General features: G+C 45.5%; 1 long non-coding RNA gene across 1 annotated transcript; it reads right to left on the bottom strand.

The window, feature by feature from the left end:
- Positions 1-436: 436 nt before the first annotated feature.
- LOC119870711 lies at positions 437-3,381 on the bottom strand. The gene is made up of 2 exons (XR_005353423.1): positions 3,130-3,381; positions 437-2,065 (listed from the first exon to the last, which is right to left on the bottom strand). It is a non-coding gene; the product is annotated as an uncharacterized LOC119870711 (long non-coding RNA).
- Positions 3,382-7,802: the final 4,421 nt, after the last annotated feature.

Raw genomic sequence — 7,802 nt, 5'->3', positions numbered from 1 at the left:
CAGTCTGCTCCCATTGCACATTGAATATTCCTTTAGTCTTCTTTATTTTTTTCTTTATCTTCTCCCTTCCTGGGTGTACCAGCCTGGTCTTCCTATGATGAGTAAAATAAGATCCTTGACACAAGTTCATATTTATATCCTTTGGAGGATATTTCCTTTTTATATCCTTTCGTATTTATCTTTATGACTGAGAATTCAGCAGGGAGGCTGTGCCTCTGGTCCTGCCCCTTCCCCCTTGACCCAGTTTTGAACCGAACTCCAAAGTGTGAAAGTTCCCAAGCGCCAAGTGTCAGGTTATGACTCTTGTGCTTGGGAGCAGATACTGTTCACCCTCTGCCAGTTTGAGAATCCCCACACCACATCCACAGGTTGACAGATGGCTCCCCTTTGATGTCCTATTCGAAAGGTGAGGTATGAAGCAATGCCCAGAAAGGCATAACATTTTCATCAGCTTTATTAAGTACAATTTATACACAATAAGGGTGCCTGGATGGCTCAGTGGTTGAGCCTCTGCCTTTGGCTCAGGTCGTGACCCTGGGGTCCTGGGATCGAGTCCCACGTCGGGCTCCCTGCAGGGAGCCTGCTTCTCCCTCCGCCTGTGTCTCTGCCTCTCTGTGTGTCTCTCATAAATAAATAAATAAAATTAAAAAAAAAATTCATACACAATAAAATTCATCACTGAAACGACTTAAAAGTGTGTGCTACTTGATGAGTTTTGACAAATATGTATATTTGCCGACCAGCACCACAATCAAGATCTAGAACGTTTCTATCCCCTCCAAAAAGTTCCCTCATGCCCCTTTGCATTCTATCCCTTTTCCTGCCTATAGGCCCTGGCAACACCATTGATCTGCTTTCTTTCACCATCAGGTTTGCCTTTTCTAGAACATCATGTAAATAGGATCACACAACGCTTAGGCCTTGGTGTCTGGTGTCTTTCACTTAGCAGAACACTCTTTAGATTCAGCCTCTTGCATTAGTAGTTCACATTCCTTTTTATTACTGAGTGATATTCCATCGTATGGCTTCACCACGGTGCGCTTATCCATTCCCCAGCCGAGGGACATCTGGATTGTTTCTACTTTGGGGTTTTTTATAACTAATAATAAGTGGGATCCCTGAGTCATTTATACATTGGGTAAGTGTATATTTAACTCTAAAAGAAACTTCCAAACTTTTCCATTTTTAGATTCCCACCCACAGTACATGAGAGTTCCAGTCGCTCCACACCCTCACCAACACCTGGCATTGTCAATCTTTTTAATTTTAGTCTTTCTAGTCGATGTGTTGTGTTATCTCATTATGGCCATAATTTGCATTTCCTTGATGATTAACAGCGTTGGGTGTCTTTTTGTGTATTTATTTGGCATCTGTACATCTTCCGGGGTGAGATTTCTATTTAGATTTTCTGCCCATGTTTTAATCAAGTTGTTTATCTTCTTATTGCTGAGTTTTTAATGTGCTTTATTTATTCTGAATACAAGTCCTTTATGAGATGTGTGTCTTGCAAATATTTCCTCACAGTCTGCAGCATGAGAAAGCATTACATTTTGACAAATAAGAATTTTCTAATTCAAAATCCCTGCAAATGCAAACCAGCACTTCATATCTAGTCCACTGATGTCTGCAGAGCAGCAGCAGCCGGCCTTCTGGGGGAGGGAAATAAACAACACGCAAGAAGTTCCAGAATTTGGCCTCGATAGAAGCTGCTTTCTGCTTTCACCCTAACCCCCGTCTCTCGATTTTCCTGCATTTTGTTTTTTCCAGTTATTTTCTTTCTTGTGTTACTTGCCTTCTGTAGTTATTGTAATTTTAGGCTTCAACATGTATATGGAACATCCGTCTGTTGTTTCTTTTCCAACGCAAATGAATACCTTGCTTCGGGGTTTCACAGTGAGCCCCAAGTATAGTCTCACAGACCACAAAGCTGTTCATATGGAAATTGTTCCTAATTGCTCCCAATTCAACCTCTGGGTGTTATACCATTATTCTTCTAGAGACTGGCTTCTCTCCTCCTGGCTTTTTGGACAGATTGGAAGGCTATGAGGGTAAAGATTCAGACATCCTGGAAATAACATGAGTTGTTACTGTGAGAAACCCCACAGAAGCCCCATAAACCGAAAGCAAAAAAACCTTTCTCTTTGGAGCTACTGCCTCCCCCGGTGCCCCCATCCCTTGTTTCATTAGTCTATGCTTAAGCTTAGGTGTGTGTTTTCATTTTCATGCATAACCCAACCTTCTCTGCACCTCTAGCATGCTATCAGCACCTTCTGGAACAGTTCATGTGGGTCAGATTTGCATTAGTCACGTCTGTGGGTCTTGGGAAACAGGAACAGAGACTGGGAGCCTGGTTTTGAGTCTCTGATTAGCCTGTCCTTGTGATACTAGAAAGGACTGGAAGTCATTGTTCCTAGGAGTTTTCTGATATTTAGGAATGACCTTATGAAAAAGTATCCACTAATAGCCTGTTTATTTTCAGCTATCATATTAAACATTCCAGCAGAAAAAGACAAGATCAAAAACCCCAAAGTTTGAATGCCTGCTTCCCGGATGGAGTTTCAGAACTGCTTAGGAGCCGATAGCCCCCAAATCCCATGGCGTTAATAACCTAGGAAAGCGTGGAGGATGCGGGTCCCTGGGGGATCCTGTCTTGGGTTTGAAGGCATTTTGTACTCTATCAGGCGAAAGGAAACACGCATTAGCCAAATACAGGCAGACTGCTCAGATGCTAGAAAAGATTCCCACGAGAGCCCCTTAAAGCTTTCCTGACTGATCTTCGAGTTTTAGGTTATGCCCAAGCAGACGGTGCTGGAAGCCCATTTGCTCCAATGGGGCTGACAGCTCGCCGGAATCAAACCAGGCCAGACCTTTGGCAGATCTCTTCCACCGGCTGAGATGAGTCAGGGAGCCCAGGCTCCAAGTGTCTAAACCTCAGCCTGGGGACTCCTGGGACCCCCAGCCAGGTCGGAGCCCCAGGGATGGGCAGCCAGAAGCCAAGGGGTCTCATTTTCCCTCTGCTGTCACACTGTCATTCCTGATACTCTCTAAACATTTAAGCCAACATGTAAGTAAAAATCAGCATTAAACCCAAGAGTAAGATTTTGGTTACACGCCTAGAAAGGTCATTACCAAGGAAGATGCAGTGACCTGACCCTCCAGCTCATCTCTGGGTCTGACGGCTTCTGAGGCATCATACATATTCTCGCTTCGTGAATCTCTTAATGTTCAGTGGGACCTGGGCTCACAATCCATGGGATCTAGGTGTGCTGAGAAAGAGGACCTGGGAATAGCCCCCCAGATGGCCTACAGACGTCTGCCTTCTGCCTTCCATGCCAGGTGAAGATGGAGAGGTGTCAGCAGTTGTGAAAACCTCTGCCCTAAGGGACTTCAGACAGGAACAGAAAATTTAAGGGACTTTGGACAATTGTTACCAGCAGAAGTCTGGGAAATGACCAAGGTCAGGTGTTTGCTGAGCTATTCAATGAGGCTGCATAAGCAATAAGAAGAGGTTCATAGGGTTTTAGTGTCACTGAGGTTTCCAGGGTAAATTAAAGAAAGCAGTGAAGTAAGAGGAGAGTGGATTTAAAAATTAACCTGTGTGTGAATGTACTATGTTCGGAACAGGAATTAAAAAGCAAACAAGGATTAATTGATTTCTCCTCCTTCCCCAGAAGCAGGACGCTGGCATTTCAGGAGCAAAATTGATTGGTTGAGAATACACTCTGCTGGGTAATTAAACAAGGAGGCCGATCAATACTCAGTAGCTGGGATTTAGATACCCATTGACAAGCTAACAGAAGAATCCAGAAGGGACCAGGAGAATAGCTATTTGGCTCAGGCAAGGTTGGATCTTAAGGTTTCTGAGTTGAAAAAAAAAAAAAAAAAAAAAAAAAAGAGCCTTGCTTTCCTTTCCTCTCTTGCTTTAAAAACTCCTTTGATTTAGTATGAACCCAAGCAAAAATAAAGATCCCCATTCAGAGTATTTTTCTTAGTGGCAGGTGACAGATGTAAAGGGCCCAATTTGTGATTACATGGTTCACTTATGCAACTGCAATTAAGCTGCCTGTTATGTTCACGCAGCTAAATAAAAATTACAACCAAGTTACTTATTAGCTACCTTGAACCTGCCTCCCTAAGAGCTAGAGGGTTAGTGGAGAGAGCGAGCTGGAATGGTCTGCCTTGCTATCTGTTGCGGTTTTAAGTCAGCTGGGTCATGAGCATCCTGTGTGTCTGAACAACCAGCGCTGCCTCCAGACTAATCAGATTAGCGGGCCCACCGGCTACCTGCCAAGCTGCTCAGCTCCTAACCGGAGAGACCTGATCCAACTCTCCTACAAATAAGCAATGGGCCCTGGACCCTTCAACATCCACTGATGAAGGTGGAAGATGTCAGGCAGAGGACAAGAGTTGAAGCCGAAGGAGATTTCCTTCAAAGCACTTGGAGCCTTGTTATGGGGAGGGCATAGGGCATAGACGTGACCGAGGCTGTTCCATCTGTTACTGTTGTTTGTTGACCTGGAGTTCTCTGGGGAGGAGGTGGAGTAGGAGGAAAATCTAGGGGTAACAGATCACAATTGGCCCGGTGACCGAGGGCCCCCTCTCAGGCACTCATTGGAATTTCCTGGGTTCTTGAGGTCTTCTGGGAGAAACCATTTTTTTCCGCTTCTTGCTTTGTAAACCCATGGATTTCTCCAGATACAGAAGCAATTTGGCTTTCTGGCTGGAAACGCGAGAGAGAAGCTGACCCTGTAGCAAAGGGCTCTTGGGGACACAAATGGATAAAACACAGGAAAAACACACCAGAGAAGACAGTTGATTTAATCCAAGAAGAGACAGAGTTAGAGGGTAGGAGTATCTTAGAGAAGCCATGTTATAAAATTCTAGAGTCATTCATAGAGACAGAAAGTAGAACAGTGGTAATAAAGGACTGGGGAGGGGCACCCCGGGTGGCTCAGTGGTTTAGCACCGCCTTCAGCCCAGGGTGTCATGATCCTGGAGACCCGGGATCCAGTCCCACCTCAGGCTCCCTGCATGGAGCCTGCTTCTCCCTCTTCCTGTGTCTCTGCCTCTCTCCCTCTCTCCCTCTCTCTCTCATGAATAAATAAATAAATAAAATCTTAAAAAAGACTGGGGTGTTCATGTTTAATGGGTAGAAAGTTTCAGTAAGGGATGATGGACACACTGAGATGGACAGTCATGATGGTCACACAACCATGTGAATGTACTTAATGCCACTGACCTATATACTTAAAAATGGTTGAAATGGTAAATTTTATGTTGTATGTGTTTTATCCTAACAAAAAAAAAAATTGAGAATCAGTGAGGACAATGTAACTTCCTGTATAATTCATATAAACAGTCTATTATTAAGGTTTCTCCACGTTTAAAAAAAAAAAACAACAAACATTTCTGAGGGACATCAAGAAGATGAAGACTTCAAGGTATTGGAGATGTGCGTGTATCCATTCAAGCTCAAGGCGTTCATGGGAAACATTTCCCAAACAACGTGACAGCCCAGGTCCCAGAGCCCTCAGCCTGCCGGGGAATCTGCCTGTGTGCCCTGTGCCCTCCCCACATCCAGGCTGAGTTGCTCAAGAGCCAAAGTTTGTCTCCTCGACCCCCAACTACTGTCCCTTCTGCTTTTCTTATGCAATAATTTTTTCTCTCTCTTTCTCTCTCACGTTTTTTTCCGCATTTCAGAAATGGATCTCATACACTCATTCACACTGAGGTATAAAGGTCTAAGAAGATCTATACAGCCTACTCAGGAATATTTACATATTACCTGGAAGCTAAGTTCTGAGCAAGAAGAATTAAAATATAGAAATGGGAACTGATGTCTCCAACTCTTCCCCCTTCGGGCTCCTCCCAGACTATGTTTTTTTGTGCTGCCTCAAAAGCAGATGAGGCTTCTAATCAGATTCTGCTACCCCTCTCACACAGCCTTAGAAATTTCTTTTCCAAAGTCTCTTTCTCTGGTCAGTTTCTTCTTCATACACAAGCCCAGATCATACTGTCACCTATCAGGTAGCCAAGAGTGGCCACAAGCCCCATGCATGTCAAATGAAGTTGTTCACTGGGCAGAGAAGTGTCTCCAAGGCACCTTCTACATGTCGTGGCCAATTTGGACACAGAAGTCTGAAGACAAATAGGAAAGTTGAGGGAGGACTCACACAGAACAGGCTGAGCCTAGGCCTGAAGGCAGTTTATTACTAATCCAGCGAGTGCTTCCAAACAAATGAGACCACATGGATGTTGGCAAAGAGCACAAGGAAAGTTCTATCTTTACTCAAGCCTGTAGCCTGTCCTAGAACAAAGGAGCAAAGGTTCCTCCAAACATAAACACAGCTGACTCTCTGGAGGGAAAGACAGTCTCTCCTTTATATCTGTAAAACCAGAACCAGTAGGGGCCGGGCCCGGGCATCTGGATTTGTGAAAGTCTCCCCAGGAGAGCTGATGGTCTAAATTAAAGTGATGACAAATAAAAAGCCAAAGTAGGGTACTTTGTGTTAGATTTTGTTGTATGGCGTTGCGAACATCAACAATAAGGAATGTGATATTTATCTTATTTATTGACTTGTTTTTTTAAAACAGCAGAAAGATGCTGAGATAGGAGGCCATGCTCAACGAGGCAGCTTCAAATGCCCACAAAGCCCTCTTGTTTCATATTCCAAGGGTCACCAACTGTCAACAGTGACAAGTCCAATGAAAGTACGGTCATGACTTTGGTTTACCTTTTCTTTCCCTTGATGCATAAAAAAATCCTTTTACTCAAACTAAATTACAGGGCAGAAGGCAAGGCCTTTTTGTTTCTGAATGGGGAGCGTTCCAGGGATGAAACAGAAGGTCCCAAGCAGAAGGGAGGATCTGAGGAAGTGTGAGAGCTGGAGAATGAGCTATGGGAACACCTGTGGACCCCCAGAGGGCCGACCTCAGAAGTGAGGAAGAGGCTGACTCTGGTGAGCGGAGAAGCTGTGTCTCACTCACCAGGGAGCCGATGTCAGTGGCCATCCTAGTCCATCAGTGCTGCTTTAACACAACACCACTAATGGGGGGCGGGGAGTGGCGCTTGGCTGAAAGTTACTACTCACAGCTCTGGAGTCTAGAAGTCTGAGCTCAGGGTGCCAGTGTGGTCGGCTGGAGGCCCTCTTGCGGGTCTTGAACTTCTTGTATCCCCAGTGGTGGAAGCGATGAGAGAGCTCTCTGGAGTCTCTTTTACAAAGGGCACTAATCCCTTTCCTAGGGGCTCTATCCTCAGGACCTGATTGCTACCCCAGGGCCCCACCTCTTCAGATCACCCCTTTGGGGGGCAGGGGGTTGGATTTCACCATATGAATGGGGATGGGGGGCAGACCTTCGGGCTGTAGCAGCAGCCATCACTGGGTGAAGGCCAGTCCGGCCTCTGTCTGAGGCCAGCCACCCTACCAGCTTCCTCCTACTGCTCCTCTTTCTCTTTACATCAACCCTGTTTGCTTTCTCAGCCAACCTTTCAACCTCCCAGTCATCCAGCCTTGGAGTCCTTGAAATATGACGAAAAGAGAAATCTCCTTGGGGTCTGAAAACCTGGGTCTGGATCCTCACCCCACGACGTCTTAACCATGTCACTCTGAGCAAGGCTCTATGCCTCTGTTTTGAGTAACTGCCCCATGCACCCCCTGGGCTATGGCGGGGATCTAACGAGCTGTTTGAGGGGTGCTTTGCCTATCTCCATGCACATACGCCCCTGTATCTGACACTCCCGCCCGCTTGCCACCACATGCCATCAGTCACCAAATCTTGCTGATTCTGACCTCCTTCGGGTC

Source organism: Canis lupus, chromosome 1, assembly GCF_011100685.1.
Source record: "Canis lupus familiaris isolate Mischka breed German Shepherd chromosome 1, alternate assembly UU_Cfam_GSD_1.0, whole genome shotgun sequence".
NCBI lineage: Eukaryota > Metazoa > Chordata > Mammalia > Carnivora > Canidae > Canis > Canis lupus.
This window is presented reverse-complemented; position numbering and strand designations above follow the sequence as displayed.